An 18137-nucleotide genomic window follows, 5' to 3' on the forward strand; every position below is an offset into this window, starting at 1 on the left:
TGTTGAAAGCCTTGACCAGCTTTGAGATTCATCATACCTTCTTTAGAAAAATACCCTTTGTGGTGATGACAGCATTTACATAATTGGTGCATTTAGGAAACAAAAGGAAACTAGCATTCAGTGTTTAAGCACATAGCATTGGCCTTTTATAACTTTTCATAACTTTTTTCGTTATTTAACCTTGGATATTGTGAAGAGTCATTGACATTTTTACATAGTCCTTGAGCAATATTTTCTATACATGATGCTAAATGACTTGGTAAGCTATACCTATTCAAAAATGCAGTTTTACCAACTATCATAGGGAAAAAAAAGAATTAGATTAAACTTTAGCTGTTCGAAGTGCCATATTTGGTCACCTTCTTTGACCTCTGATGTAATTCCAGCAAAGTTAACTTTACACTGTGAAAGTCTGAGCTTGCTGTGCATATCAAAGCAAGTTCTTCAAGAAGAGAGAGGGCTACCTCTCCTCTGTTTGAGAACAGCCAGAGTAAGGGCAAAACACAGCCTCTCTTGAGATAGGAGTGCAAGTTTGCTTCCGGCTAAAAGTTAATGATCACTTGCCTTTGTTCTCAGCTCTGAGACCTGCGAAGAGCTGCAAACTTGAGTTCTCCCTTTATTCAGGTAACTTTTAAATTATACAAATTCTACCCATGTTAAGCTATACATCTTTAATATCAATTGATATCATGTTCAAAATTTGGTTTTCTCAGTTCATGTTTTAAATTTAAGAAAAGACCAATTGAAAACTTTTTAATACTGGCTGATATTAATTATTAATCATAACACGTAAGGCTGTAATGCTCTGTGCTTATATTAATTTTAGCAAATTTTAATTGAATTTTAAAATTGCTTTCAATTAATATGACTAATTGTTTTGTTATATTTAGTGGCTTAAATATGTATTAATCATGCCTATTTAAGTAGGATAGCACATAGTGTATATTTTGCCAAGTAATCCTAAGTAAGAAAAATTATTTTTAAATTTTTATGAATGACTTAATTTTAAAAATTATTTGTTTTTGGACCACATCCAGTCACCTCAATGCTTACTCTGGTCTGTGCTTAGGGTTCTTTTTTTTATTTTTAATTTTATTTTTTTGAGGGTTTTTGGGTCACACCCGGCAGTGCTCAGGGGTTACTCCTGGCTGTATGCTCAGAAATCACTCCTGGTAGGTTCGGGGGACCATATAGAATGCCGGGATTCGAACCACCATCCTTCTGCTTGCAAGGCAAATGCCCTTACCTCCATGCTATCTCTCTGGCCCCATTAGGGTTCTTTTTGATTGGTTCATAGGGGTTTGTGTGTGCCAAGGATCTAACCTAAATCTCTAGTATAAAAAGCATGAGCTTCAACACATTGAGCTTTCAATCCTAAGGAAAAAAACATTATTTTTGTTTGTTTTGGGCTACCACGGGTAGTAGTGCTCAGGTCTTCTGGCTCGGTTCTCATAGATTATTTCTATTGAGCTAAGGGTGGGGGTATCATATGGAATGCTAGGAACCAAACCTGGGCTGGTTATTTTCTAAGATTATTTTTTTTTCTCTTTATTTGGATATCTTGATTACATAAATGATTGTGATAAGGTTTCAGTCCTATAAAAATCACCCCTCTTCACCAGTGCAACATTCCCGCCACCAAAGTCCCAAATCTCCCTCCATCCCACCCCACCCCCACCTGTACTCCAGACAGGCTTTCCAGTTCCCTCATTCATTCACTTGATTATGGTAGTTCTCAGTGTAGTTATTTCTATAACTGTGCTCATCACTCTTGTGGTGAGCTTCATGGAGTGAGCTGGTGTTCCAGCTCTCCTCTAATTGTCTCTGAGGATTGTTACAAAAATGACTTTTATTTTTCTTAAGACCCATAGATGAGTGAGACTATTCTGCGTCTCTCTCTCTCCCTCTGACTTATTTCACTGAGCATGATAGATTCCATGTACATCCATGTATAGGAAAATTTCATGACTTCATCTCTCCTGACGGCTGCATAATATTCCATTGTGTATATGTACCACAATTTCTTTAGCCATTCGTCTGTTGAAGGGCATCTTGGTTGTTTCCAGAGCCTGGCTATTGTGAATAGTGCTGCAATAAATATAGGTGTGAGGAAGGGGTTTTTGTATTGTATTCTTGTGCTCCTAGGGTATATCCCTAGGAGTGGAATAGCTGGGTCGAATGGGAGCTCAATTTCCAGTTTTTGAAGAAACCTCCATATCGCTTTCCATAGAGGCTGTACTAGACGGCATTCCCACCAGCAGTGGATAAGAGTTCCTTTCTCTCCACATCCCCGCCAGCACTGATTGTTCTCATTCTTTGTGATGTGCGCCAATCTCTGTGGTGTGAGGTGGTATCTCATCGTTGTTTTGATTTGCATCTCTCTGATGATTAGTGACGAGGAGCATTTTTTCATGTGTCTTTTGGCCATTTGTATTTCTTTTTTATCAAAGTGTCTGTTCATTTCTTCTCCCCATTTTTTGATGGGATTAGATGTTTTTTTTTTGTAAAGTTCTGTCAGTGCCATGTATATTTTGGATATTAGCCCCTTATCTGAAGGATGTTGGGTGAATAGTTTCTCCCACTCAGTGGGTGACTCTTGTATCCTGGGCACTATTTCTTTTGAGGTGCAGAAGCTTTTCAGTTTAATGTATTCCCATCTGTTAATCTCTGCTTCCACTTGTTTGGAAAGTGCAGTTTCCTCCTTGAAGATACCTTTAGTCTCAATGTCATGGAGTGTTTTACCGACATGTTGTTCTATATACCTTATGGTATCTGGTCTGATATCAAGGTCTTTAATCCATTTGGATTTTACCTTCGTACATGATGTTAACTGGGGGTCTATGTTTGCTTTTTTGCAAGTCGCTAACCAGTTCTGCCAGCACCACTTGTTGAAGAGATTTTCTCTGCTCCACTTAGGATTTCTTGCTCCTTTGTCAAAAATTAGGTAATTGTATGCCTGGGGAATGTTCTCTGAGAACTCAAGCCTATTCCACTGATCTGAGGGTCTGTCTTTATTCCAATACCATGCTGTTTTAATAACTATTGCTTTGTAGTACAGTTTAAAGTTGGGGAAAGTAATGCCTCCCATTTTCCTTTTCCCTAGGAGTGCTTTAGCTATTCGAGGATGTTTATTGTTCCAGATGAACTTCATAAGTGTTTGATCCACTTCTTTGAAGAATGTCATGGGTATTTTTAAGGGGATCGCATTAAATCTGTATAATGCTTTGGGGAGTATTGCCATTTTAATGATGTTAATCCTGCCAAGCCATGAGCAGGGTAAGTGTTTCCATTTCCGTGTGTCCTCTCTTATTTCTTGGAGCAGGGCTTTATAGTTTTCTTTGTATAGGTCCTTCACGTCTTTGGTCAAGTTGACTCCAAGATATTTGAGTTTGTGTGGCACTATTGTGAATGGGATTGCTTTCCTGACTTCCATCTCCTCCCTATTATTATTGGTGTATAAAAAGGCCATTGATTTCTGTAGGTTGATTTTGTAGCCTGCCACCTTGCTATATGAATCTATTATTTCTAGAAGCTTTTTGGTGGAGTCTTTAGGGTTTTCTAAGTAGAGTATCATATCATCTGCAAACAATGAGAGTTTGACTTCTTCCTTTCCTATCTGGATTCCCTTGATATCTTTTTCTTGCCTGATCGCTATAGCAAGAACTTCCAGTACTATATTGAAGAGGAGTGGTGAGAGAGGACAGCCTTGTCTTGTACCCGAATTTAGAGGAAAGGCTTTTAGTTTTTCTCCATTGAGGATAATATTTGCCATTGGCTTGTGGTAGATGGCTTCAACTAGATTGAGAAAGGTTCCTTCCATTCCCATCTTGCTGAGAGTTTTGATCAAGAATGGGTGTTGGACCTTATCAAATGCTTTCTCTGCATCTATTGATATGATCATGTGATTTTTATTTTTCTTGTTGTTGATGTTGTGTATGATGTTAATAGATTTACGGATGTTAAACCATCCTTGCATTCCTGGGATGAAGCCTACTTGGTCGTAGTGTATGATCTTCTTGATGATGCATTGGATCCTATTTGCCAGGATTTTGTTGAAGATCTTTGCATCAGCATTCATCAGGGATATTGGTCTGTAATTTTCTTTTTTGGCAGCATCTCTGTCTGGTTTTGGTATCAAGGTAATGTTGGCTTCATAAAAGCTGTTTGGGAGAGTTCCCTTTTTTTCAATTTCATGGAAGAGTCTGGCTAGGATTGGTAGTAGCTCCTCTTGAAAGATTTGAAAAAATTCATTAGGAAAACCATCTGGGCCTGGGCTTTTCTTTTTTGGTAGATGTTTGATTACAGTTTCAATTTCCTCAGTAGTGATGGGGGTGTTTAGATATGCTACATCCTCCTTACTTAAATGTGGAAGGTTATAAGTGTCCAAGAATTTTTCCATTTCTTCTAGGTTCTCATGTTTTGTAGCATAAAGTTTCTCAAAGTAGCCTCTGATTATCCTTTGGATCTCTGCAATTTCTGTTGTGATCTCCCCCTTTTCATTTCTGATACGGGTTATCAGATTTCTCTCTCTCTCTTTCTTTGTGAGTTTTGCCAATGGTCTATCAATCTTGTTTATTTTTTCAAAGAACCAGCTTCTGCTTTCGTTGATCTTTCGGATTGCTTTTTGGTTTTCCACTTCATTGAGTTCCGCTTTCAGCTTTATTATTTCCTTCTGTCTCCCTATTTTTGGTTCATTCTGTTGGTCATTTTCTAATTGTTTAAGCTGCGCCATTAAGTTATTCAGGTATGCTCCTTCTTCCTTCCTGATGTGTGCTTGTAGAGCTATAAATTTTCCTCTCAGGACTGCTTTTGCTGTGTCCCATAGATTCTGGCAGTTTGTGTCTTCATTATCATTTGTTTCCAGGAAAGTTTTGATTTCCTTTTTGATTTCATCTCGGACCCACTGGTTGTTCAGTAGCAGGGTGTTTAATTTCCAATTGTTAAAGTTTTTCTTCTGTGTGGCTTTGTAGTTCACATCTAATTTCAGAGCCTTGTGGTCAGCAAAGGTAGCCTGCAAGATTTCTATCCTCTTGATTTTATGGAGGTATGTTTTATGTGTCAGCATGTAGTCTATTCTGGAGAATGACCCATGTACATTGGAAAAGAATGTGTATCCAGGTTTTTTGGGATGGAGTGTCCTGTATATATCTACTAGTCCTCTTTCTTCCATAACACTTTTCAGGGCTAGTATGTTTTTGTTGGGTTTCAGTCTGGTTGACCTATCAAGTGTTGATAGGGCTGTGTTGAAGTCTCCCACAATGATTGTGTTATTATTGATTTCTTCTTTCAGATTTGTCAGTAATTGTATTAGATAATTTGCTGGTCTCTCATTGGGTGCATATATGTTTAATAGTCTGATTTCTTCCTGTTGCACATATCCCTTGATTAGTACATAGTGTCCATCTTTGTCCCTTACCACTTTTCTGAGTATAAAGTTGGTGTCATCTGATATTAATATGGCCACCCCAGCTTTTTTCAGGGTGTTGTTTGCTTGGATAATTTTCTTCCAACCTTTGATTTTGAGTTTATGTTTGTTCTGACTATTCAGATGTGTTTCTTGTAGGCAGCAGAAGGTTGGATTCATCTTTTTGACCCATTTTGCCACTCTGTGTCTTTTAATTGGTGAATTTAGTCCATTGACATTGAGGGAGATGATTGTCATAGGATTTAATGTCATCTTTGTAGATAAGTTTGCTGTGTTTGTTGGTCTCTCTTGTCTTAGAGTAGACCTGTCAGTTTTTCCTTTAAGGCTGGTTTATCTTCTGTGAAGTTTCTGAGCTGTTGTTTATCCGTGAAGCTGTGTATTCTTCCTCCAAACCTGAATGTGAGTCGGGCTGGGTGCAGTATTCTTGGGGAGGCATTCATTTCATTCAATCTTGTCACAATATCCAACCACTGTCTTCTGGCCTTGAGAGTTTCTTGTGACATGTCTGCTGTAAGTCTTAGGGATGCTCCTTTGAATGTAATTTCCCTTTTTGATCTTGCTGCTTTCAGTATTCTATCCCTATCTATGGGATTTGTCATTGTAACGAGGATGTGTCTTGGTGTGTTTTTCTTTGGGTCTCTTTTAGCTGGTATTCTTCGGGCATGCAGTATTTGATTGCATGTAGGCTTTAACTCTGGGAGTATCTCTTTGATGATGTCTTTGACAGTTGATTCTTCTTGGAGATCTCCTTCCTGGGTTTCTGGGACTCCAATGATTCTTATGTTGTTTCTGTTGAGTTTATCAAAGACTTCTATTTTCATCTCTTCGCATGCCTTGAGTACATTTTCCATTGCCTGTTCGTTTGTCTTAATGTTCTTTTCCAATTTCTTCTGTTGTGTTGAGCTTTTCTGCATCTCATCTTCCAGTACTCCGATTCTCTCCTCAGCTGCTGATACCCTGTTGGCGAGGCTATCCATTGTGGTTTTCAGTTGAGCAACCGTATTTTTCAGATCTGTTATTTCAGTTTGGAGTTTTCTGATTTCTGTTTTTGTGTTCTCTTCAGATCGATCTATGCTCTTTTTGAGGTCTACAAACATATTCCATATTTCTACTCTAAACTCCTTATCTGAAAGGTTAATCAGGTGGTTGTAATTTATTAGATCAACCGAGCTTTCGTCTTCATTCTCTATGGATGGTGTTTGCCTGCGAGTTTTCCCCATTGTCACGCTTGTAGTGTGGTTTTTCCTGCGTGTTGTGGTGGGGTTCATTGATTAGGAAGAGTTCGCGGCTGCAAAGGGAAGCGAAGCGGCTGAGCGCTTCTGTTGCCTCTAGTTGCAAGTCCTCAGAGTGAACAAAGGCAGGGCAAGGTAGAGCGATCCCGCAGCCCCAGAATGCAGCTGCTCACCAGCTTCAAAATGCAGTTTTTAGGGGTGCACTCCCTAGGCCCCTGAGGAAACCTTCGGAAGTTCAGAAGCACAGTTTCAGGCAGACAGAGATAGGAGTTTTCCCCGAAGTCCTCAGAGTAAACAAAGGCAGGGCAGGGCAAAGCGATTCCGCGGCCCCACAATGCAGGCACTCACCAGCTTCAGAATGCAGTGTTTTTGGGGGTGCGCTCCCTAGGCCCCTGAGGAAACCTTCGGAAGTTCAGAAGCACAGTTTCAGGCAGACAGAGATAGGAGTTTTCCCTGAAGTCCTCAGAGTGAACAAAGGCAGGGCAGGGCAAAGCGATTCCGCGGCCCCACAATGCAGGCACTCACCAGCTTCAGAATGCAGTGTTTTTGGGGGTGCGCTCCCTAGGCCCCTGAGGAAACCTTCGGAAGTTCAGAAGCACAGTTTCAGGCAGACAGAGATAGGAGTTTTCCCCGAAGTCCTCCTGGGCTGGTTATTTTCAAGTGAGCACCTGACCAACTATATTATCTCTCTTGTTCACTAAGAAATATCTGTAAGTTTGCTTATACTAAAAATTTGAAAATAGCATTATGCTTTTAATCACTACTACTTCATTTATCTTATGTATTGCCAATATCAAAAGTAATATTCATTCATCATTTTAAATTATGTTATATAAGTGCTTTTATGTACATTGAAAGAAATGCAAATATATTTTTTATTGTGGGCATTTTTTTCTTCAAAAGTATGATATGAAACAACTACACAGGTATTCAAATGATACTATATGTGAAAACTTTAGGCAAAGGTCATAATCGCTAAATTTGACAATGTTTAAAGCTGATTTTAGAATTCTGCACTCAAGAATATATTTTAGCAAGTGATTTAGTATTCTTTAAAGAACATAATATCAAGGGATTATGCTCTATAAACTGTGTTATTAGTGATTTTCAAAAATGTATGGGTAGTAAGTAACCATGATAAAATATATAATATTTAAGCCACTCAAGATGCCAATTAAGTAAAATTTATGTAATTTTTTTCTTTCGTAATAGTCTAGCTACTACTTTCTTTATTCAGTGAATATATACTTCCAAGAAAGTGTGCTTTGGTTGTATTTAATATCAAGTGATAAAAGACTCATACACTAAACAATATATTTATTGTGTTCTAATTCTATTTTGGTATTCTAGCAGTGCCATGGGCCTACTCCTGGCTCAGGGATTACTACTAGCAGGATCAGGAGATTATATAGGATCAAACCTGGGTCTACTGAGTACAAGGCAGCTGTACTACCTGCTATACAATTTCTTTAGCCTTGATATATTTTAGTATAATGTACGACATTTTCAGTTTTAAGTTTGTTGTACTCTTGAAATAAACTTTGGATATGATATTGCTTTTGAATATGAAACAGAATCTTGAAGTACTTATTTTATTTATGAGGAACTGGGTTCAGAGAGGAAAATAACAACACTTGGGAATGCTGGGATGAGAATCAAAGTCTCTACTTTCAAATGACAAGTAAAATTAATGGAAGATGAAGCAATTTTAATGGTGCTTTTAAAGGGAAATTATGCTGTGAAGCAGTTTTGTTCACTCTTGAGCGTGTATCTTTCTTTCTTTCATTCTCTACCCTCAAACTTTGTTTTCCAAATAAAGCTATTTTGCTTTACTTAAAAACAAAAATGAAATAACCATACTATTTAATTTATTTTAAGTTAATTTATTAATTTCTGTGTTTGAGATCAGGCCTGGCCATATTTTGGACTGCTGGTTCTGTGTCCAGACTTCACTTCTATCAGGGATTGGGGACCATATGATGTGAAGGGGACTTAGTGTAGGTCAGTTCTATACAAGGAAAGCACTTTACCTGCTGTACTATCTCCATATTTGATTTGCCCCATATTTGATTTTAATATATTTTACTTGCAGTATTATTATGTAGTAATATTTTCCAGATTCAGTTTCCACATGGCTACAATTTCTGCATTATTATAATATATTTATATACTATTATAATGAAGTATATAATACTTTATGCATATATTATATTGCTTAGGTCTATTTAAGTTCACTTAGTTACTGAAAATTATGCTGCTTGTTCTTATTCTTTGTGATGTGTGCCAATCTCTGGAGTGTGAGGTGGTATCTCATAGTTGTTTTGATTTGCATCTCCCTGATGATTAATGATGTGGAGCATTTTTTCATGTGTCTTTTGGCCATTTGTATTTCTTTTTTGTCAAAGTGTCTTTCCATTTCTTAGACATTTTTTGATGGGATTAGATGTTTTTTCCTTGTAAATTTCTGTCAGTGCCTTGTATATTTTGGAGATCTTTAAAGAGGAAACTGCACTCTCCAAGCAAGTGAAAGCAGAGATTAACAGATGGGAATATATTAAACTGAGAAGCTTCTGCACCTCAAAAGAAATAGCGCCCAGGATACAAGAGCCCCCCACTGAGTGGTAGAAACTATTCACCCAATACCCATTAGACAAGGGGCTAATCTCCAAAATAACTTTAATTTTTAATCAATGGAAAAGTATGGGAAATCAAAGTTGTGAATGAAATTGTTTTTCTTTTTTCTTTTTCCTGACAAAAAATTATTGACTGAATTTTCTAAAATTTCTTTTTATTAATCTTTTGACTCTTTTGGTCTGCCTGCATTTTCTTTGCTGTGTTTATTTTTACAGTATTATATGCTGCTTAGAAAGGTTTTGGAGACCTGATTCCATTATATAGCAGATCTACATTTTTCTCTCACATTAAAAGTCTTTCAGTTGAAAAAATTAGCATTATAACTATTCATTGTACAACTTTCTTATTGTTTATCATATTCCCCAATGTTTATTTCAGTTTGCATTTGACATGTACACTCTGCCTCTGGGCCTTCCTATGTGTTGTTTTATCTACCAGAGCATCTCCTTCAGATAACCTTAGCTTGTGCATAATTGCCTTTCCAGTTATTTATGTAAAACCTCCCTTTTCAAGGTCACTTTTTCCTGGCTAGCAAGTTTCAAATGGTATCATTCTTCATCCTGATTTCCCTATCTACATTATGGGTTTCATCTTACTTTCTGGTAGTTATGGAAAATACTTTCCATATCACTTAAGTTTTTCTACTCTTCTTTTTTTCCTATTAGCATGTAAATTGTGCAAGGGAAGACATTATAGTTTGTTAAATTTGGTTTTTACCTATAGCCAGTGCTTAAACTTGTGAACAGCATACAGTATGTCCTTCTTTAATATAATTAGTGCTTTAAAATTAAATCCAGGGCCGGAGATGTGGTGCAAGCGGTAGAGAGTTTGCCTTGCACAAGCTAACCTAGGACGGACTGTGGTTCAATCCCCCAGCATCCCAGATGGTCTCCCAAGCCAGTGGCAATTTCTGACTTCAGAGCCAGGAGTAACCCTTGAGTGTCACCAGATGTGGCCCAAAAATTAAAAAAAGAAAAAAATCTAATCATCTCTTTACTAATGATTCAGAAATGCACACATTTTCTTCCCCCGACTAGTCCCTTCTCATTTCTCTGTTCTCTAAAATAATGAATGGCCTTATTATTCTCATTTATGCCGAGTATATATGCATATATAATTAACAAAGTTTTAAGTTATTAAACTTTATACATTTTTATTTTACTAAATTATTTTTTGCTACATTTTGTGTTTGAATGAGTTAACTCATTCAATTTTCCAATAGTAGCCTCTGCTGTACTTGCCATCCCTTTCTGTTTATTCACTTGTAAAAGTGATTTTTTTGAGGGTTGTTAAGTTGTTTTGAAACACATTAGCCAAACAAATTTTGAATCGTGAAAATAATCTACCAAGATGGATTATATACACATAATTATACATATATTTAGATCTTTTTCAAATTTTAAGTCATATAGAATCTGATATAAAGATTAATTTACATGTCTTCTAGAATAAAAATGCACATATAAAGGAAATTTTAAGATAATACACAGCTTTGGGGCCTGAGTGGTGGCACACGTGGTAAGGCATCTGCTTTGCCCACGGACTGTGGTCCGATCCCCTGACGTTTCATATGATCCCCCAAGCCAGGAGCGATTTCTAAGCGCATAGCCAGGAGTAACCCCTGACCATCACCAGGAGTGGCCCAAAAACCAACCAAACAAACAAACAAACAAACGAAAAGATAATATACAGCTTCAACCTGTTTGAAATATGGGAGAATTTCTGATGCTTTATGTTCATATTAGAAATTATAGGGATTCAATCATTAAGTCATGGGATGGTTTTATTTGTCTTTTAATTATTAATGTTGGAGCCACTCCCAGCAGTACTTGGGAAAAATTCAGTGAAATTATTGAAAATAGAGACTTGTGCTCTACCACTTGAGTCACATAGTGAGGGTTGCTCAGTTGTCCTATCTCTCATTAGATACAACCACATAGTATTATTATTATTTTAAATGGTGTTGGAAACCTATTTTTAATTCTTCTTTTATTCAAGAGACTCATGCCTGTTCTTGGTTTGAAATATGTAGATTTGTTTCCCATCTGCATAGAGTACTTTGACTCCCAACATTAAGAATATAAACTTATTTAATTTGCTCTTTCCAAATTTATCAAAATTTAACTAGACAAATTGTTTCATTACATTGTGTTTTCCCAGTCAATGAATTTCTCATTATACATAGTTATTTTTATTTTGTTTATTTTTTTCTCTTTTTACATTGCCTTATTATAACAGATGTTCGCAACAAAAATGTTGCATCAAAATTTAGATCTATAAAATTTAAATTATCTAGTAATTTTTTTATTTAAATTGAATTGTAATTAAGTGATTTTAAGTGGTTGAGAGTTCTGAATTATCTATTCAAATAAAAGATTGGTTTTGTCGTCTAAGTGTAGGCTTTGTAAAGCTGAAAATATAAACACTAAAGAGCTTCACTTATTTTCTTATCTAGATGAAAGGAAATGTCCCAGCATGGTGAAAGAATATACTATAACTATATAGTAAAATGGAAATAATTTAAATATAATTTTGTAAAATACTGTTTGGACCAAAGTTTTAATAAAGCCATGGATTCTGATCTATTTTTATCAGGAAGCTTCCATTTATATTTTACAACATAATTATTTAGAAGCCTCTTATTACAATCTAAAATTTTGAGAAATTTAATAGGTACCCTAGAATTACTATGCAACATTTTTCTCACATAAATTACTCCTTATAATTTTTAGAATTTAATATATGGATGGAGAAGGGTATTTATCTAAAAGAATGAGACTTGGCATATATGATGCCAAGTTATTCATTCTAATAATTGCTGACAGATACATTCAGGAGTTTCTTGAGATTAGTACTGGATTAATTTAAGAAAACTATGTGACTTTTATGGTAAAATGGATACAAAATCAGAAAAATTCATAATGTGAAATAAAATACAGCCTGATAGTAGTATAAGAAAATATTTTTCTTATAATATAAATAGGTTACCTTTGTCTACTGAAAATTCTGAAATTTTTATTGAGAAAGATATAGAAAATGTCAAAATTTAATTAATATGTTACTCTCTTTAGTATACATTAAAGTACAGAAATGGTAAAAAAAAATTACCTTTTATAACCTAGGAGGACATTTCCAATAATGAAGAAAATGCCATAATAAGAACATCTTGCCCATAACACTGAACAGAATATTGGAAATAGTTTACAAAGCCAAAGAGATATCTCTGTGTTGAATTCCGTATGTCAATTCTTTCAAGTTACTATTCAAGTTAACTACACTATAATTACTATTCAACATTATTTGATTTTTCAGAGACTTCATTTTGTCAGAACAAAAATATCAATTTATCTAAGAATACCAGCATTTTTTACAGGTATCTTTGCAAAATCTTCACCTTATATGATTTTTAAAAAAGACTTTATCAAATCATAGTTCAATTATTAGCACATATAGTTAATGCAAATGTGCATTAATACATATACATTATATTGCTGATTCAGATTTCATCTTATTAAATTACTCTTATAACTATTATATTGGTTTTCTCAAATTTTAATAAGAAAATATAGGTATAAATGATATAAACTTACCCACTAAAGCATACACTGAATATATTAAATAATGTTTTTTCCTATGCATCGAGATGCACAATATTTATATATCATTAGTAGGTGACTAAAAAGTATTACATAAACTCATTTTCTGGCTTTGGCAATTCTTATAAGTGTAGCTATTATGGCTTGCAATGGGTTTTTTAATTTAACTTTATTTGTTGTTATCTCTGAAATAATTGCTTTCTTTTCTTCCATCATTATACCTAATAATAAGTAGATATTGAATTTTTTTCTGTTGGATTTATTTCACAAATATTTGTAAATTAAATAACAGACTGCAAGAAAGTTTTTTTTGGCACAACTTTAGTGGTTTACTGATTATTCTTATTACAGTTTTAGATGCATGAATATAGGTTAAATGTAAACTCATATTAGCATTTGAAAGGTTAATTCAGATGAAAACCACAGTGGTTAAGTTGTTTTAGTGAATGATAGGGCTGTTTCTTTAACTCTCAGTTCATTTTACTTATTTCTTTCTGAGCTTGTGAAAGCCAGTAAGAACCACAAAGGGATAGACATATGTCTCACTATGTACAAAGGCATATTTTGGTTCTTTAAGAACAGAGGGACTAACGAAAGTGCCAGAAAGTACAAGAGACAGATAACTGCCAAAATAAAAAATGATTTGGAAGGATCTGCTATTGTTATATTGGATACTGTATAAATGACAGACTGTTTCTGTCAGCCACAAGTTCAGATTTTATAAGTCTAAGTTATCAAGATAATGATAATTGGAGATAGGGCCACGAAACTGGAATTTGACAATAGGCACAAACATGGGAGGATATGATTGGTGAGAAAGTGACTATCTGTAATTCAATGAGGAGACATCAAAAAGCATGAGAAAATGTATTCCTGTTGCTTACATTTTGTTATGGAAGCCTATATTTACTAATACATGTTGCAAATTACTTGGCCAAAATTACAGTAAGAGTGAAGAAATTTATTTAACAAGATGAATATAGAGAAAGGAGTAATTTTTGACCTATTTTGTAATTGATCTTGATCAAAACAGTTTTTGAAAAAATACATTTATAATGATAAAATTTTGTACATACCATAAATTGATACATTTTATTTTTATTCATTATGAAACATCAGAAGTAAGACTTTGAAAGAATGACCTCTAGTCAAATGTCCCAATGTTACTCATTGCTTTGTTTTGCTAGTTTCTCAGGCTATCTCATATTTACTAGAGGAATTGTACATTAGATCAAATGATAGTTGAATCTAAATGTCCATTAAGTCTAATTTTAGATAAGCTGGTCAATAATTAACAAATTGTAGTGTGGCGCAGCATTAGGGCATTTGCTTTGCATGTTGCTGACATAGGAAAGACCATGGTTCTATCCCCCTGCATCCCATATGGTCCCCCAAGTCAGGAATGGTGTCTGAGCTCAGAGCCAGGAGCAACCCCCTGAGCATCACAGGGTGTGTCCCAAAAGCAAACAAACAAAACAAAACAAAACAAATTGTATGACTTCATTGCTTAGACCTGCAGCAAATAGTTCGGATATTTATGATTCCTGCTCATATTTCCAAGAATTTCTTGGAATATGACTATATTGCTGAAATAATAAAGTCTCAAATATAATGTTGCATGCATTATTTTCTCTTAGAATTCTTATCTTGGTTTTGGTATCAGCATATTCGTCAGTTTGTCAAAGTGCTTGTGTTTTCTCTTCTTAAAAATTTTGAAAATTTTTGAGAAGCATAGAAATACATTCTTTCAGTTTTAGAATTCTGCACTGAAACAATCTAGTTATTTCCTGCTATTTTTGCTAACTCTTTCAATTATCTATAACTGTTCATATTTTCTATTTCTTGTGGTTTCAATCTTGATATAGCTAGGAATTGGTCGTTTTCTATTAGGTTATTCAATTATTTTGGTACAATATTTTTATAGCAGGCTATTATTTTTTACAGAATATTAATCTGTGGTGTTTTTGCTGCTGTGTTACCAATATATATTTTCCACTTCTGATTTAATTTGTGTTTTCTCTATATTTTTATTTTATGGTCTATCCAAAGATTTTTTGATTTTATTGTTAAGAAACTTTTCTTATTTCTGTTATTTTTTATATTTTCAAGTGTTTATGCTATTATTTCAATATTTTCTTCTAACTCTGAATTTATTAATTTTTTATTTTATTTGTCTCATGAAGAACAGTTTGTATTCTTTGTCTCATTATTTTTTGTTTGTTTCTATTTTTGTTTTTGGGCCACATCCTGCAGTGTACAGAGGTTTCTCTTGGCTCTGCATTTAGGAATCACTCCTGGCTTGATCAGGGATGCCAGAGATCTACTTATGTTGGTTGAATACAGGTCACCCTACCCGATTTGCTATATCTCTGTTCCAAATTTTAAGTTTTTATTTGAACCTTTATTTGAACATTTTCCTTTACCACTTTCAATGCAGGTATTTAGAGTTATAAATTTTCTTCTAGGATTGCTTTTGGTACTATATCCAATTTTTGCATTTTTAATTTTAAGCTATTTTTAACTTAATTTTTTTTATTTTTGGGACATACATGGCAATGCTCAAAACTTTCTGCTGGCTCTATGCTCAAGAATCACTCCTGACTATGTTTGAGGGATCTTATGTGGTGCAAGACTAACACCCTGCGTGGTGCTATACTATCTTTCCTACCCATTTAACTTAAAATTAGATTTCTTTTTTGATTCATTGATTGCTTTTTTTCCCCACAACTTTGGATATCCAATTTTTCTGTTGTCATTCATTTACATTTTAATTTCATTTGTGTTTCTAAGTCATACTTTCTCGCTATGTTTTAAGTCCTTTTAAATGTGATGAGATATGTTTTGTAACCTCACATATACTGTTTCCTAAAGAATAATCCCAGACCACTTAGATAAATGTAAAAATATGTATTCTGGTTCTGTGGGTAGAATTTTCTGCTTGTCTGTTTGTATCATTTAGAAAGTATTTTTCAGATCAGTATTTATTAACTTTTAAAATCTTATTAATCTAGCAAGGATTGATTATTTTGTATTAAAATCATCTATTTTCTTCTCTTCTCTTTTATTTTTATATTGTATTTGCTGACTATAATTTTTATATCTTCTTGATTAATTAAAATTCTCATAATTATTAGCCATGATTTAAAGTCTGGACAGAGAAAGTCATTCTTATATCTTCAAATGTCTTTTATATTACCTTATTTAAGCATCATAGTTACAAAATTGTTCATGATTGAACAATTCTATTATAGAATGTACACCACCCTTGGCCAATGCAATTTTCCCTTTCACCCACCCACTCCCATCCACCCCCACCTGCCTCACTGTCAGATGTTTTACTTTTTTCTCTCTCCCTTCCTCTCTCTCTCTTTGAATATATGTTTCTCCGTCTCCTTTATCACTTACTTTTAGAAGCTTTGGTTCGTACAGTGGTTAGTGAAGGAGTACCATACATGTCACTCTTTACATTTCAGCACTCAGTTCTTTTCCAGTGTGATCATTGTCATAGTGTACCCTTCTCCTTCCAAAGTGATCTCACCATTCTTCTTGGCAAACTTCCTACCATGGACTGGTTCTCCTGGCTCTCATTTCTATGGTCTCTGAATATTAATGCCTTACTATCTTTTAGTTTTCTTATATTTCACAAATGAGTGAGATTATTCAATATCTATCCTCTTTCCTGTGACTCATTTTTCTCAGCAAAATACTCACTATATCCATCCAGGTATAAGCAAATTTCATGACTTCATTTTTTCTAACAACTCTATACTATTTTTCTAACATTTGCATTTTCCTAACTGCATAGTCTGCCATAGAATCTTGATGATCTTTGTTTTATTTTTATTGTATTCATTTTTTTTGTTTTAGATTTTCTATTTGGTTCATTATTTAAATAATGTTTATCTCCTTGTGAAACTCATTTTGTTTACTTTTTCATTTTCTTGTTTATGTATTTTGTCTTTGTATTTTACTATTAAAGTTTCCTTAAATATATAGTTTGAAAACTTTATTTAATAATCACAGGGGCCATTACTTTAGGAAACTAAAATGATTTTGTGTTCCATTTATGGTGTTATTTCCAGTTTTTTTCATGTTTCATACTACTTGCACTAATGACTTTACATTATTAATTGAAATTACATGATTTACAGTCTATTAATTTTGAAGGACTCCACGTTTTAATCAGGAGATCTGGTGGACCTGCTGCTTTGCAATTTATTCTAACCCATTGGTGGTAGGAATTACTGTGCCTTCTGGTCTGTACCTGATGAGTCTTGGGGGAACCATTGTTCAAATGTGGATTAGTGTCTTGCAAGACATGTGCCTTAAGCTATGTGTTATCTCTCCAGCCCCAGTAGTAATATTTATTTTTATGTATAAAATATCACTTTATCACACCAACCACCAAAAGTTCAATATTCATCTAATAATGTCAATTTTTACTTTTTGAATTTGCAGAGACTTCCCTCCACTAGACATCCTGATCCATATCAGATTAATGTATTCTATGGTCTTACTGTAAATTCTGAGACTTTTTAAGATCTTTAATTTAAATAATAAATCTGCTGTTCCAAACTTTTTGATCTCCCATGTAGCAGAATTTTAAAAATCATATGTCTTTTTTCATGATTTTGAATAAATGCCCACAGTGATTATACAGTGAGTAGGGCATTTGCCTTGCATAAGAACATGCTTCAATTCTTGGCACTTCATATGGTTCCCTGAACATTGATAGGAGTGATCCTTGAGCAAAAATCCAGGAGTAAACCCTAAGTACTGCTAAGTTTGGTACAGATTAAAACAACAGCAAAAAATAAATAAACAAACCTTAAAACACAGGAAAACTGTTTATAGTCTCCTTTTTAACCTTTAGATAAAGCTAAGGGCTAAAATTTGTGGTTTCTTTCAGGCCTGTGAGTGTAGGGCCACACTTGTAGACATACATGAAGTGTTGGTAGTAAGGTATTTGTTTACATATGCAAGATGCCAATGGATGCCTATGGGTGTCTTGGTGTCAATTAGAAATATGGTATCTATGACAGCCTATGAGCTGATTTTTCAAACGTAGTCCATGATGTGTTAAATAGGATTGATGGTTCTTTGATGTATTTCTTTCTGAGTTCTGATTTTCCCCAGGCTGCTCACTATTCCCAAATGAATATGGTCCATTGCAGTGTTCTGTTATGAAAAAAATAGGTCTCTTTCACAGTTCCATATGGATTTGGAGCAAATATTTTTACTCATACTCTT

General features: G+C 34.5%; 1 protein-coding gene across 1 annotated transcript in view; it reads left to right on the forward strand.

Annotated features, from left to right (window-relative positions):
* Positions 1-452: 452 nt before the first annotated feature.
* SLC16A7 (solute carrier family 16 member 7) overlaps positions 453-18137 on the forward strand; it is an 86770-nt gene continuing 69085 nt past the window's right edge. The window contains exon 1 of the mRNA XM_049783746.1: positions 453-624. The gene's annotated coding sequence lies outside the window, so the exon portion shown is untranslated. The remainder of the gene's footprint in view (positions 625-18137) is intronic.

This window comes from Suncus etruscus, chromosome 11, assembly GCF_024139225.1.
Source record: "Suncus etruscus isolate mSunEtr1 chromosome 11, mSunEtr1.pri.cur, whole genome shotgun sequence".
Lineage (NCBI taxonomy): Eukaryota > Metazoa > Chordata > Mammalia > Eulipotyphla > Soricidae > Suncus > Suncus etruscus.